Source organism: Lepisosteus platostomus, chromosome 3 (assembly GCF_059453375.1).
Source record: "Lepisosteus platostomus isolate fLepPlt1 chromosome 3, fLepPlt1.hap1, whole genome shotgun sequence".
In the NCBI taxonomy this organism is placed as follows: Eukaryota; Metazoa; Chordata; class Actinopteri; order Semionotiformes; family Lepisosteidae; genus Lepisosteus; species Lepisosteus platostomus.
In genome coordinates, this window is record NC_142613.1 from 66,161,210 (window position 1) to 66,176,071 (window position 14,862).

General features: G+C 34.9%; 1 protein-coding gene across 15 annotated transcripts in view; it reads right to left on the reverse strand.

The window, feature by feature from the left end:
- The window catches only part of myt1la (myelin transcription factor 1-like, a), a 163,353-nt gene that overhangs the window by 108,443 nt on the left and 40,048 nt on the right, over positions 1 to 14,862 (reverse strand). For 4 of the 15 annotated variants that reach the window (XM_088626520.1, XM_088626521.1, XM_088626522.1 and 1 more), the window contains exon 2: positions 11,691 to 11,806. The exons of the other annotated variants lie outside the window; for them this stretch is intronic. The gene's annotated coding sequence lies outside the window, so the exon portion shown is untranslated. The remainder of the gene's footprint in view (positions 1 to 11,690; positions 11,807 to 14,862) is intronic. 15 annotated transcript variants of the gene reach the window in all.

A 14,862-nucleotide genomic window follows, 5' to 3' on the forward strand; every position in this document is an offset into this window, starting at 1 on the left:
TAATATTGCAAATAATCATTATTAAATCAATCTTTTTTGAATGCCAAAGATTGTGCTTTTCCTTGTGTCGGTAAATGAAAAATACACATTTAACAAATTAATACTCAAATTAATGTGTCAGTTTCAATCAATTTAGGGGCAATATCCAGCTTTTTTCTGGTCTCAAAGTGTACCAGGTCTGGGGCAGTTCACAGTTTTTTGCACAAAACCATGCTACCATATAGTGTTCGTACCTACACCATTTTGTTCTTGCTATATTGCTCCTTGCCTCTTTATTCTGTCTTCTTTATGTTGAGGCTGGTCATTTTAGTATGGTGAGGCTCTATAAAATGAATACAAAATCAAGTCGCCTGAAGAAGCAGTGCTTATGAATAACACATGCTAAGTAGTTAAACGTAGCTAGCTTGTGCCCGTAAAGAGGCCATTGACTTCTGCACTTCAGCTCGTCTATCAATAACCTTCACAGGACAAGACCTCACATTTTTAACTGAACTCAATTATCTTTTGTTTAAATCACCTCTACTGTTGCACAATCAAGGTATATTTCTAAAACAATATCTGCCACTGAAGGCATCTTATCTGATAGACAAATACATTTTCCTGTTTTCTTTGTTGTTTGAAATCCAAACTACAGTTGCAAGAAAACGTTATGCTAATGGTATTAAGAGTGCTGCAGTTGTACAGCGTATAGACTTATGCCAAAGTATTTGGGTTGATTACACCATATGTATACAATCAGATTGACTATTCACATATGAACTAAAAGAAGTGAATGTTAATTGATTTCTAGACATTAATAACAGCAATAGTCATGTTTGATATTTAAGGTTTGTATTTTGTGTTGCAGTTGTTTCTTAGTTGTTTTTAGAATGAATGTTTCTAATCTCTGTAACTATACAGTATAAAATATAGTTTTACTTTATCTATAGTTTTACTTTATATTGTATATTAACAGTATATATAGCTCACTATATAGACCAAAACAGAAAATGAGTATAAATGTACTGTATTTCAGAAAAGAAAAAAAAAACTAAAACCTTTAAGAACTGGGATGGTGACTTGGCATGCTGAATAAAACACACACTCACAGTGTGTTTGCTATACTACATCAACAAGGTGCACAATCCATGTCTTAGTATGAAAGAATGGGGACCTTCCTCTGTGCAGACCATGGGACTCTGAACAAAAACAAAAGTTCTAGACCAACAGGACTGCTCCACAATGGAATCCAATAATGTCCAGCCATATAACCAAATGTTTCAGACTTGGCCATAAGCTGCATACTGTATATTCCTCATATCAATTAACTGGATATGACACTGATTTATCATATTATGAATGTCTGAGATTCACCACCTGCTATTAGGTTACTGAGAACTAGAGATTCAACACAAAATGCAACAGCACCTGCTACAGACCATAGTAGTTCAATTATGTTAAATCACCTGTACACCATTAAAACCTGTAAGCCAGTTAATTATGTGCTGTGCTACTAATGACCTCCAGACACTGGCAAGAATAGATACTAATCTTAGATACTATTAAAGGACTATTGTTCTGTGGTATAAGCAAAATCATAAGATGAGCCAGAAGTCTAGCAAATTCCATTTGGAATGCTAGCTGCTTTGGAGAAGACCACGAGCTTTCAGCAATAATTATTGAAATGGATTAGCATCACTAAGACCTGCAGAGAGGCTGAGCGGTCGTTATTGAGCATCACATCATGTTCCTTGATTGCCGTCATTGCAGGCACCCAGGCTCAGGCTCAGGCCAATATCCACTTTCAGAGGAGGAGTACTGTAAATAAACATCATGTTGGCCAAAAAACAACCCCTGACCACAGCAAAAAATATGGGATTTCCTTTGCAGATTTATTTAACTGCAAGCGCAAAAATTGTGCTTGTTGTGGCTTTCCAGTTGAGTTGATTCATCACAGACATGAGACTCTGCTTGCAAGAATCCCTTCATACAAACAATGGACCAGCCAATTACTGATCCCATGTGAAAAATGACCCACTTCCCTACGTGAACACAGTGAACCTGGCAGGGTTATGTATGCCACTGATGTATGTCCTAATGTTTCACCAATGACTGCTGCAATATTCCTTTAAGTGTACATTGAATCAGTTGCAATATTAGTGGCTCACCATCCTCTAGTTTTGTGAGCGGTGCATTATAAAAATTAACAATGCATAATAAATCCAGCTTATTAAAGTTAAAAATTCTAAACATTGGAGTGCTCAAGCAAATCCTTGAATATTTATACTTCAGCAGTAATGGGTTTCCATGGTAATCAGTGGAAATCCTACCTCAGGAAAAACTAACAGTTTATCAATCTCACACCATGGTGGCATACCTCCTGATGGCTGGTACAGACAGCGACATTTGGTGTGAAAAAGGGAAACAGAGATGGCGCATAAAGCATAATTCAATATAAAATTTCACATTTGAAACCTGACAGGTTCTGCATATTATAGCAATATATATATGCCTTAGATTTTTTCGAAACCCCTGTACTTTTGTCTTATTAGATTATAGATGACTATTGTCTTCATTCAAAAACAGCATCAGAAGTAACAAATAAAATGTTTTATTCAGAATACAAGATCCATTAAAAGATGATTCTGTGAACTTTGTTGCCAAATGCCTAAGTATTTTAAATAATATTTTTAATATAAAAATGTAGAAATATTATAAATAATTCTGTAACCAAAATGAAAAACATTATCTTTGAGACGTACAGTAAACATCACAGGAACCATAAATTTCAACTTCTTGCTATAACGTCTTCAGATGTTTGCTTCAACATAGCATTTTTAAAACACAAGAAGAATACAATAGCTTTTTCCTACAATAAAATTATATAATGAAAAAAACAAAACATGATACCTTTTGTATTATTAACCCTTATTAACGCAGTCTAAAGTAATAAACAAGAAGTTTCCTCTTGACAATAAGGCATTCACAGAATACACCAAAACCTGTCTTTTGAGGTTGGTTTGACAATTTAAAAAATAGATTGCATTTTTACTGAGGACATTCAGAAAATTGACCTCCCTTTTAGGAATAAATTGAAATAATGAGCACTATTTATAATCTCCAAGGATTTATAATGCAAAGGATGTTTTCTATAAATGTCTATTGGGATTATTCACATAAATGTGGTATTCACAAAAACTGTAAGTCTTGCTAACCCCAACAAAAGACAACCAACATTATTTCTAAGATAATAGTATTATATCATGTTGTAATGAATACAGAATTTTGGTTTAATGTACAGAAAGACTTGTAGCACAGGATATCAATACTGAAAATACCTTTTTGATTATATATTTTGTGAAGCAATGACAAAAACATCTTTTAGGTTGAGAGCAAATTGTTCTCTGTGTTTTTGTTTTTCTTCTATTGCAGATGGCATTGTTTCTTTTAAAAGACACTCGAGAAATGGTGATTTAAGGATATATTTGATGTTTACATGGGTCTTTGTTAATGAGCCCAGCAGCTGAGCTGCCCCTGCATTGAAGCCAAACATTACCCAGTAGCTGTTCCCTGAATATGAAACTGGTTTTAGGATTTTTTTTTTAGCCTTAACTATGACTCACAAGAGGTCTCATTGAATTTGACACATCTCCTTGCATTTCTAAAGTTGAATTGTGCTGGATTTAACCAAGAGCTAAAAGCTGTATAAACTGCCGACTGTTTACTGGTTTTGCTGTTATTCCTGCCAACAACACAATAAGGTCACTAGCTTTATGAATGTTATCTTTTTGGTGTAAAATACGTCACGACTGGAGTATGAGTTATCTAAAGAAAAATGGAGAGATGTCCATTTCTATAAAAAGCCTTTCAATACATAATTCAATGTTGTGAATTGCATGTGTTTTTAAACTACAAAATTACTGGTGCAGATAGTGGCCTCATTTATGAGTGGGTTCTGAGAAGATTTAGGATTGGCTGCAACGAAATTAATTACACACAACTTCAGCCAAACGATATGACCATAAACTGCACAGTGGTAAATACAGACAAAAATGTTTTTCAGAAAGCAAATTGATTAAGAATACTCTGTGGTACAGATCATTTGTAGATTTCATTATTTTAATGAAAATCTTTTTAAATGTGAAAAGTTCTCTCTAGGTAGAGACGTGTCCGACGATTAAATATGGTAGCAATATTTTATTTCGAAATTCTAAATATTGTTTTAAAGGATGATGTCAATACACATTTCTTCGTTTGGAGATGATTAGAAGCTTTTTTGATAAATCTGCTCTAAATAAGAGACTCATTGTTGGCATAGCATAACACATTTTACATAGAATAATTTGATGAGTATGAAATACATCTGACAGAGCTAGTCTAACTAGCAAAGCCATGTATTCATCACTAATTTAGGAACCTGAAATTAGGTCGCAGCATCAGCTTTTAAAGCTATGCCTGAATCTGTGCTACTGAAAGTATTTCAGAAATGTTTCCCATGTGGAAACAATCTCAGAGGTTTTCTTTCTAACATCATATTGAAAAATATAGAAGAATTCTATAGTTTAAAATAACATTTAGTAATATATTGTACCTGATTAAAACAGTACTCACTCTTTTATTATTAAAGTGATTTATTTTTACAATAGGAATGAATAAATAAAAAAACGATGACGTGCTTAAATAATATTAGTTTAAAATATAACAAAGCAGCACAATTTAAAGTGGGTGACTACATGTTTCATAATACATCAAACCACATTCTAACCAAATATTCTTTCGTTGGATTTTTACTAAAAATAAATAAGCACTTTTGTTGATAGTTTTTCTATTGTTGGGTTAGCACATAAGATGCAGTACAGTATGTAGTAATTACCTTGGAACCTAGAATTGCAAAAGTGTTCTGTCATTTTCTTTCACAACCTTTTTAATTTTTGCAAGAATCCTTCATCCTTAATTGTGCATACACAATGGAAAGTACTCTTCTGTGGTGTTGCTTTGCATTCTTAAGAGACACATATGCCTTGGTCTATTTGTTAATTAGGAGTACATGTACGTGTTAATGTGTCAGCTGGAGGATCGAGGTATTGTATATACAGTAGCATGCTCTATAGTATATAGCAGTGGATTATAGTATAGTTGTATTTAGTCCTGTCTACAGTCTGGACAACAAATGTTTAAAGACCATACAAAGGGACAGAAACATATAGCTTTTGAGTCTGCATGATTCTACACTTATGTCTGCCTTGTGGCCTACGGATAAACACACCTGCTGATGTGAGTGCCTATTGTTAGAAATGCTTGTATCTTATCCAGACGCAGACAGCATCACACTATTTTTCATCTGCTACTCATTTTAACCAGTGCTACTGGTTCCTGTGGCCTTGTGAAATACTAGAAATGACACAATATAATTCTCAGTAGGAATTACAAAACAATTTTTAAACATATCTGTTTTGTGAGAGACTTTCCAAGACGCCCAAATGAGCACCTATCAAGTAAATTAATGTTTCAGTAATCTTGAGGTTTGTCCACAGAACCTTGAGGTATGTTAGAAGAAAACAAAATTTAATTCACTATCACCAGGAAGAAACACCTGCTAGTTTTTTGTTGTAAAGTTAGTAAATGCTACATTTTTATTATTGTCTATTGTTGTTGTTCTTTTAAGTTTTGTTCAAAGCACACAAAACTCTTACCTCAGGTTTATGTAAAAGAAAATAGAAAAACAATGGCAGGGTTTCCAGACATTCTCCTGGGATGGTAGCAGGGAAGTAGCTATGAGCCAGCATTGGACATTGCTCTGACTTCTGTGCCACCACCTTGTAACCTGGCTACATACCGAATCATTTTCTTTTACATACATAGACAAAATGTTTCTGTAAACTTCAGTGCTGCTGCCACCACTAGTTACACCATCAATAAAGTTGAGTGAGCCAATTCCAGAGGAGGTTACGCATCTCTGGGCAATCACATTACCAGCAAAATTCTTCACATGTGAGGTAGTGATCTTTAGAGCATCTCTAGTTCTCTGCACGTTAACCTGACTACCCCTTTGATAAAGGTTTATTGTGGTCTCAGCTATCATATAAAACTTCGTTAAAAAATGGTCCTGGTTCATCTTTATACTTCCAAGCAAATTTTACTCGGGAGCTTCTGTTCTTGGTACTCGGAAGAGGTGTTCGATATGTTTTGTGGTATAGCCTTTGTATTTCTGAATTCACTCTACTGTGAACTGCAAATTGTGACACCTTCATCCATGCACTCTTGAGATTGCTGGTGATTTCACTATTGTTCTAGATTGTTCTGGGTTGTTTTCTTGGCCAGCCCAGTCTTGGCTGTGGTTTTTGTCTTGTTGAGTATATACTAAATTTCATTTTGGTATGCTCGCTTTCTGTGCTATGATTCAGATTGAGTTTTGTTTCTTTTAATTGTTACACTTTATTGACAGAATTTCATTCTGTCAATCTACTACAGACTTAAGACAGTGAACTCCAGACAAACAGGATGTTTGCTGCCCTTTTATGAGTGTCTAATTATCCAGCAACAAACATGACCAATTCCTGTCAGGAAATTTTCCCAATACTTTTGCTCCTTCAGGATAAAGAGGGTCAACACTATCACATTTAAATCAATCAAAAGGGTAAAACTCAATTGGCTTCATTAAAAATAAACTACTTGAGTGTCACACTTATCAGTCATATTTCTTTTCATTAAATTTAATTATTAGTGGAGTTCATAACAGTTCCGGTTTAGATTTCACTGACTATTTTTGAAGGGCACTGTAATGTATATTAACGCAAACACTAACTGAACTTCTACATAACTAAACAAGTACTTTGGCTGCTTGCATCCGATTGAAAGACTGTGACAGGTCTTGAAAATCGCTGTCCATCAATGAACCCCGACTTGACAAGGCCTGAGCAAGATCACAAAGAATAATGGGAGAAAACTGCACCATTCCAGTGCAGAAGATTCACAAATGTCATTGATGCCACCTGTGCTTCCACCAAGTTTTGACTCGCAGAGGTGAATGCGAACAAAAGCTTAGTTAACATTTTGTCAATGTATATTCTTTTCTAATTTAGTTCTTACGAATTTGATTTTGAATGTTTCAGTTTCTGCCCAGCACCCCCTATTTCTGTTCAGCAGAATCGCTTGCCCTGAGAATTGCACTGGGAAAAACCCTCCCTGAGATTCTTTTAAAATGCAATTCTTTTAAAATTCAAACACAAGACACTAATGAGCTTTGTGCCATAATTAAAATCACTCCTAAGTGAAATGTTAATGAGCTTACTCCTCAAAGGTTGCTCCGACCATGGCTGCTAGCATTAGTTATGAAGCTGCACAACGGTTTAAAATTGCATTACAGCACCAATAAAATTTTGCCTTGACTTTGAGCTTGACAATCGAGCACCAAGACATTACCCTCATGTTAGAGTTTTACCCACTGATCAAAATCTGACCTAAAAGCACTCTAAGCAAAATGTTGGTCATGATTACCAGGCAAACAAAAAATTGCACCTGTTACAACCACACAGTGAGAAAGTATCTTTGAATGATTAGACTTTATCCATATGAATTACATATTGAAATTAGTATTTTACAATAAAACCTTTAGCAGTGACAACAAAAATAAATACCTATTAATGTAAGGACCATTTAAAATGTTCTGTAAAGCATTTTAATTACAAATGATTACTAGTTTATATGTTCAAATGTACATCATGAGTTACAAAGTTTGTCCCTCAGTACAACTCTTCTGCTCTTCTATTATGTAAAGTCTTTTTCATATCCTTCTTAATCCTTAATACGAGGTATAAGTTAAATCTTATAAGTTATACTGTATGTCATATGAAGGATTTCAGTTATGCCCAAACCGGACCAACCTTGTAAATTGTAGCATTAACAACTTATTTTTTAAAATAATTATAGTATTTATCAGTTTTAACCTATACTTCACAAATATGGTGCATTATGTTACCACTTACTGTAAAAGACCTTTTCCAGGAAAAACTTGGAGTCACCAGATGTCTAACAGTTAGTCAATTTGGCCTTAGTACAAGCACTGGAAGGTTAAAAGCAACACAATGCCTTCCTTAGGATGTATGCTGTTGAACCCTTTTTATGCAAACTGCCAGTCTCACAAATGGGTGATGGACAGCTTTCCAAAGCCAATTCAAACCTGGGGCACCCAGGAAGACACAAGAATTATTGTGGCTGCACAATAAACTGAATGTCCAAGACATGATACTCCAGCAGAGCTCGGCTGCTCATGTTCTGCCACTTGGCGAACCCTTGTCACAGCTTGCTAAAGACACTCGTTGTCAGACTACAATCCACAATGCATAGACAGTATTGGACAACCCGCACTCCAGATGAGCTACTTTACAGGCTTCATCCATCTGTAATATTTTCCATATCTACGTATTGTGGCCTTGCTGTAGGAAAAAAAATAAAAATGGAGGACTTTGATCAGGTGACTGTCTATAATCAGGAAGAACAGAAAGAAGCAGAAGAAGCAGAAGCAGCTAAGCAGGTGTTAGCCTGGCCAGTACCTAGATGGGAGCTCTCCTGAGAAAAACTAAGGTTGGTGCTGGAAGAGGTGTTAGTGGAACCAGTAGAGAGTGCTCACCCTGCAGTCTATGTGGGTCCAAATGCCCCAGTAAAGTGATGTGGACACTATATGGTAAAAAAGATGCTATCCTTCAGATTAGATATAAAACCTGGCCTTTACCAATCATGGCCTTCTAATAATCCCCGTCTATGAACTGGCTTCATCACTCTGTTCTCCTCCTCACTGGTAGCTGGTGTGTGGCGAGCATACTGGTGCAATATGGCTGCCGTCGCATCATCCAAGTGCTGCACATTGAGTGCTTTGAGTGGAGTGTCCAGAAAAGCGCTATATAAGTGTCATGAATTCTTCTTTTTCATCTAAAACCAAAGCCTTAGCAAAGTATCAAGGCAGGAAGCGGACGCTTTTATTCAACTCGGACAGGTGTTCGGGTGTTTTTTGGTTTCTTGTCAGTTCTCGGGTCGCTCTCTAGCAATACAGGGAGGAATTTGGATTTCAGTAGGGAACGAAGCTCATTTTGTGTTCCACTTTTTCCCTGTTTCCTGCATTGTGTGAAAATATATTAACCTTTTTGTATATATTAACTTTTATGTTTCCTGGCCATGCCTATTTTAAAGAGCCCCGGAGACTGCGCTATTCCAAGTGTAATCACCATGTACAACATTTTATTAATAATTTAGGATTCTGGCCATGCTAAATTCATGCACTAGAGGACTGTTAAAATCAAGCTCCATGATAGGTTAGATCTGGCAGATTTTAAAATAAATCCATGAATTGACACAGTGTGGAGTTCACTTAATACAGAGTTGGACACATGAAATGTTCTGGCTGGTAAAGGAGTTGGTACACAATTTACGTACCATTCATAATGCAGAAATATCCTTGCTAACTGGAAAAGGCTCTTGAGAAAAGGCTATCAACAGTGTTTTGTTAATTAATATGCAGGTAAACATACAATATTTCATGGCACATGTAATAGCACAAATCAACTTTAATGTTCATAATCCCAAAACGCTGGTCCATCCTACAGCGAGACAGAGATAGTATTTTCATACTTTTTTTTGTTTTGCACGTCTTGTGTTTTAGGATTACTTTCTTTTTCTATTGTTTTTAGTCTGGTATTAATGAAAAATGTTATTAAATGGCCTTAAAATGTGTGAATAAACAGAAGCCAACTATGGCTTTAAAAATGTTGATGCAACAGTGTTAATAAAATCATTAATTTTCTTAAGGTTTCTTACTCCTCTAAGTTCAGAAGAATGCAGAGCAGTACAAAACGATTAGTAATCGATTCATTTTGGTAAATAAACAGAATTATCATTTTTCTTTCTGCCGTATCCTCGATGAAGAAATTGTATATAGAATCTGAAACTTGTTGTTTTTACTGTATGTAGAAGGCTATTGTACCAAACAACTGCCTGCAATTATTTGTTCTTACTAGCTTGCATTTGTTTTGTTCAGTCTTCAGGAGCTCTTAACAAGGAATTGTTTGCATTTCAGAAGATGCTTCTGAGATACACGATTCAACAAAGAAGTCTGTTGCAGATAAAATTGTACATTTATTTAAGTTGCCCTGTCCCTGCTTATTTCGGGAAAATCCTAGGAAGGATTGTATGAGAATTTCAAGAAAATCACATCATCAATGCTGATGATGAAGGGTGCTGTCCGCCATGATTTTATGGTTTTATATCTGTGAGTACTTTTCGTACAAATATCTAAGTTTGATGAAGCATAATTCTACATCTTCTCTGGAGAATGACTTAATTTTATTGTGACTAAAAGCATGATAAAGATACATAAATAATAACATCAATAAATGTAAACATTAATTATGATTTGTAAGTGGGAATTTATTTTACATCAGAATGAAACATGGTCCATCTACAGATGCAGTAGATGTACTGTAAAGAAACTGCTTTTTGGGAGGTCAAAGGTTTTGCAAAAACCCCAGCCATAAGTGCAAATAAAAGTTTGATCTTCATTCAGAAAATGTATTCATATCAGGATAGCTGGCTTATTGAGTACTGTATAACATTTTCTATGTGTGTATGTTTATTCAAATGTTTTTATTGCAGAAAAATAAAACGCATAAAATGGGTGGGCAGTAATGGAGAGCATTAGTGTCTTTCACTTATTGCTGTATTCAAGCTTTTTGTAAATTAATCCGCAAAACTATTGGGCTTAATTGGTAATAATTACTACTTGTTCCAAATACTGGGCTCTTGGTACTTTAGATATCCCTATAAAAATGCAATGCAATGAATGTGGCTTTTTAGGAAAATGCATAGCATAGAACTATTGTATGGATTATAACAATACTGTATCACAGTGCACCTAAGAAAAGACTACAAACAACAACAATTGGGCCACAAACGTCCGAAGACAAAACTCTATTTTTACATGTATAATTATGTGTAAGAATATATTATTATTATGAAAAGGCTTGATAGATCAATATATATATTTAGGAAAATATTTACATGAATTAGCATGTAAAATTTGAACATTTGGTCAAGTCTGGCTTGTTGAGCTCAGTATATTAAGTTGCCTGTGGAAGAACTGGTTTGATCGGTTTCTTTAACTTCACTAGACACTGGGGAAGAAGAAGACTGCCTAAAAAGGCAAATACAAATAATTGAGAAGCATATTTTATATGAAAAAGTAACCATGGACTTCTAAATATAAAATGGTATGTGAACAAAGGAAAACAGATTCTTCATGTATGCTTTTTTACAAAACTACTGAGAAAAGCTACTGCCAGAGAACTGAAAAAAGGACACAAGTGGCAGAATGGCATGTATTGTTGTCTGTTCCTCTTTGTGTCACCTTGAAGTTTCAGAAGAATATCGTAAAGCTTATAGTTTTCCTGGTTATGAACATGCATTGGTATTCCTATGTGAGATGGGAGCTACTAAAACTGCATATGCATTATCCAATTTAACTGCAAATAGATATTTATGCCATGAATCATCTGGTGACAGTAAATGCAGCTAGAAGTCTTCTTTAGTGCATTTGAATACTTGTGAAGGGGCAGGCAGATAAGATCAGAGTGGTTGCCAGGGAAGGAAAATGGGAAAGGCACTAGAGAAAATGAGCTGCTGTCAACAGTCTCAGGAGAGAGCTATATTTAGGTAAGTTGTACCTGAAATCGTTTGGGGGTGTAATTGCTCTTTGGTCCAGACTTTATTCTGTTCAGCCTGCTATGGCAGTTGGTACTCCAAAGTGAATGGTTCACCACTTCTCTTCCAAATTCATTTTCTAAAAACAAAAAATAACATAAATATTGTAAAGAATATGAATGCATGAGAGTATGATTAATACAGAATGTGATCGATCAACATTATCAAAATAATATGTTTATATTATAATGGAACTTCTTCCGAGACTGACATTTTCTTTCTTGTAATGCGACAAAAGAACAGCAGAAATATAAAGTTATGGAGCGAAGTATGGTCCATTAAACATATCCATGCGCACCTTGATATCCATACACAACATGATATATCTAGCTAATTATCATCCTGCCAAGTGAATTTCAAAACTGACAATTATACGTAACACAAGAAGGAGAATGAAAATTCAATATTGCATGTATTTTATGATCAGCAGTACGAATTTCACACTTTTTAAACTTTTTTACCATTACTATACCAGCTTTAAGACATTTTTCTCTGGAATAAATATTCATGGTGGTGCTAATAGGTACATTAGAACAGGTATGAATGCTAAAAAGGATATTTTTAAATTATATTCCATGTTCATTCATTGTGTTGTTTTAAGAGACTGTTCACATAACGGAACATGCAGTAGGTTGTGGTAAAACAGAATCAGCAATGATACACTTAAAGTGTGGGAGCACAATCTGAGGAAAACTAACTGACAACACATTAGAATTATTTCACTGATGGGTTGCTGCAGGTAGTGCTTTGTTTCTATTTTTTCCTGAACAGTAGATTTAGTCTATAGGAATGAACTAGGATAGTTACTTCAAAAGAGTCATCAGTTAGTTCATCCAGCGTTTGAATTTAACCTGAGATAAAAATATTCTATTCAAAAAGTCAAATTCCCTCCCTCTTACATCTAAAAGGCATCATCACGTCTGTCTTGGGCATTAAGACTGAGCACTGACATACAAAGTCCATTTTTTCTTTATTGTTTAGGCAATTTCCTAACACATTTCTGATGAAAAGAAAAAGAGAATACAATACATGTTACAATCTTCTCATCGGTTTCTGAACTGATTTCTTGTGCTCTCCTTGCAATAGCGAGAAAAGAGAAAGAAAAAAGGAAAGAAAATGGAGGAGGTTCAGGTTTGAACTGGTTAAAGACTCCACACTGATGCAGAAGTGCAGCAAGACAGAAATAAGACCATGGCTTATCTCTGCCAGCAGGGTGGCTGGGAAATGGTTTCTTTAAATGAAAATAAGAAGCATTTTGCAGTTAAAAGGGAATGGGAGCTTAAAGAGATGCATTTGGGCTTTTTGAACCATTGCATTTTTTCTGTGTTGAGCTTCACATTCAATGATACTAATTAAAACGAGTGTACGGAGATAACAGACGAAGTGTTAATGGGGCAGCAGTGAAGTGTGTCGGGAAAATGAAGGGACCCTAAGGGGCTTGCCATGTTGCTTATAATCAGCTAAACTCAGCAGCCACAGGAACACTGCACTACCATAAATCCTCTAATAGCCACCCAACTGCACTCTCAGAATTCTAAATAAAACACAGCTGTGAATACATTTCAGAGATTGCTGGAAACAATGCACAAAACAGTTATAAAAGATAAATGTCGCTTCTACATTTCCTGAATTTCTATTCACATTTTCGTCTTGTACGTGGGGGAATTTTTCTTGATAATTTATTTATTTTTTATTCAAGTGTGTGTATGAAAGACAAAGCCTATAGGTATCAAAACACATTCTTTCAGAACCTAATATTCTACTGTTGCCATTCTGTTGTTCCCTTTCCTTTTCATAGTTTCTTCAAAAAATGACACTTTTCTGAAGTACCAGTTCAGGTTGAATGCTGGTTGGTGAAGCACTGATTAAATCCTAATTTGTAAATGTCGTACCACAGAATACTGTATCCCAGAGAATTCCAGTATACTGACAATACATCCTTACTTAGAGATCATACAAGAGTGCTGCAGCTGACATTCTGTCTTCATTTTAGGAATGCTATTATCTAAGGTAACAGTGTGTCATTTACAGATCCTAGTATTCCAGAAAGAAATTCAGTGGGGAATGTTGAAAAAAAAACAAAGCATTAAATGATAAAAAACACTGACATGAGTTTCACAATATTTCCGTCTTGAGTGAATTGTGATTTTAAAATACTATGTAAATAATTTCTAAGTTGGATTAGAACTAGACTGCCAAAGTTTGAAATATGTGTACCACTTTATAAACAACCATTAACTTACATAAAAATGTATTTTAAGGTACAATATTTAATCTTTTGAAATAAGAGTGAACATATTGTACCACATTTTGCTACATACAGTATGTACAGTTTTATGTATCCAAAAACACTTCCTAAATGGCCTTTATCCATGCAAAAAAATCAATGAATTGATGTCAAAATCCAAATTCTATTGTTTCACATTATTTGAATCAATGAATTGATGTGAGCATCAGCTAACATTATTTTCATTTTTATTTGTTAGGTCTGAGAAATTGCACTTTATATTCTCAAAACAAAGACATTTCTTAGGCTAAGAAGACTATGAGTGGAGTTAATTCAAGTATTAAAAATCCTCAGAAATTTACAAAGTCAACTGAATTGACAAACACAATTCAAGGGACACTGGTGGAAAGTTCATTTAAATTATGAATAGGTGACATTTATACAAAGGGTTTTAGGTACTCAGTACTCAGCTATGTTCTCAAAACTGATACCTTGGCATAATTTAAAAACAACATCTACTGTAGAACTTAAAAAAATGGTTTGCTCCTCATCATGTTTTGGCACAGCAAGCCATAGTGTCATTTTTATACAAAGCAATTTACATTTGCACCCATTTACTTAATATAGCTGGGTATTTTGTTGAATGCATTTGGGTAAAGTATCTTTTTCAAGTGTACAACAACAGTGTGTTACCTAGGAATGTGACTCCTAAACATCGGTTCTGCAGTAAGAGCATAACAGTATTGTAACTGATCATATTACCTATGCATACATCAGCTACCCATCTCAATGCACAGAATTATAACACACATACACTTAATTTCTTAGAGACACATACTGTAGTGCAGGATGATTTTCATTTTTTTTCTAATCATGACATACATTCAAAACTTTGCTCAACAGTATAT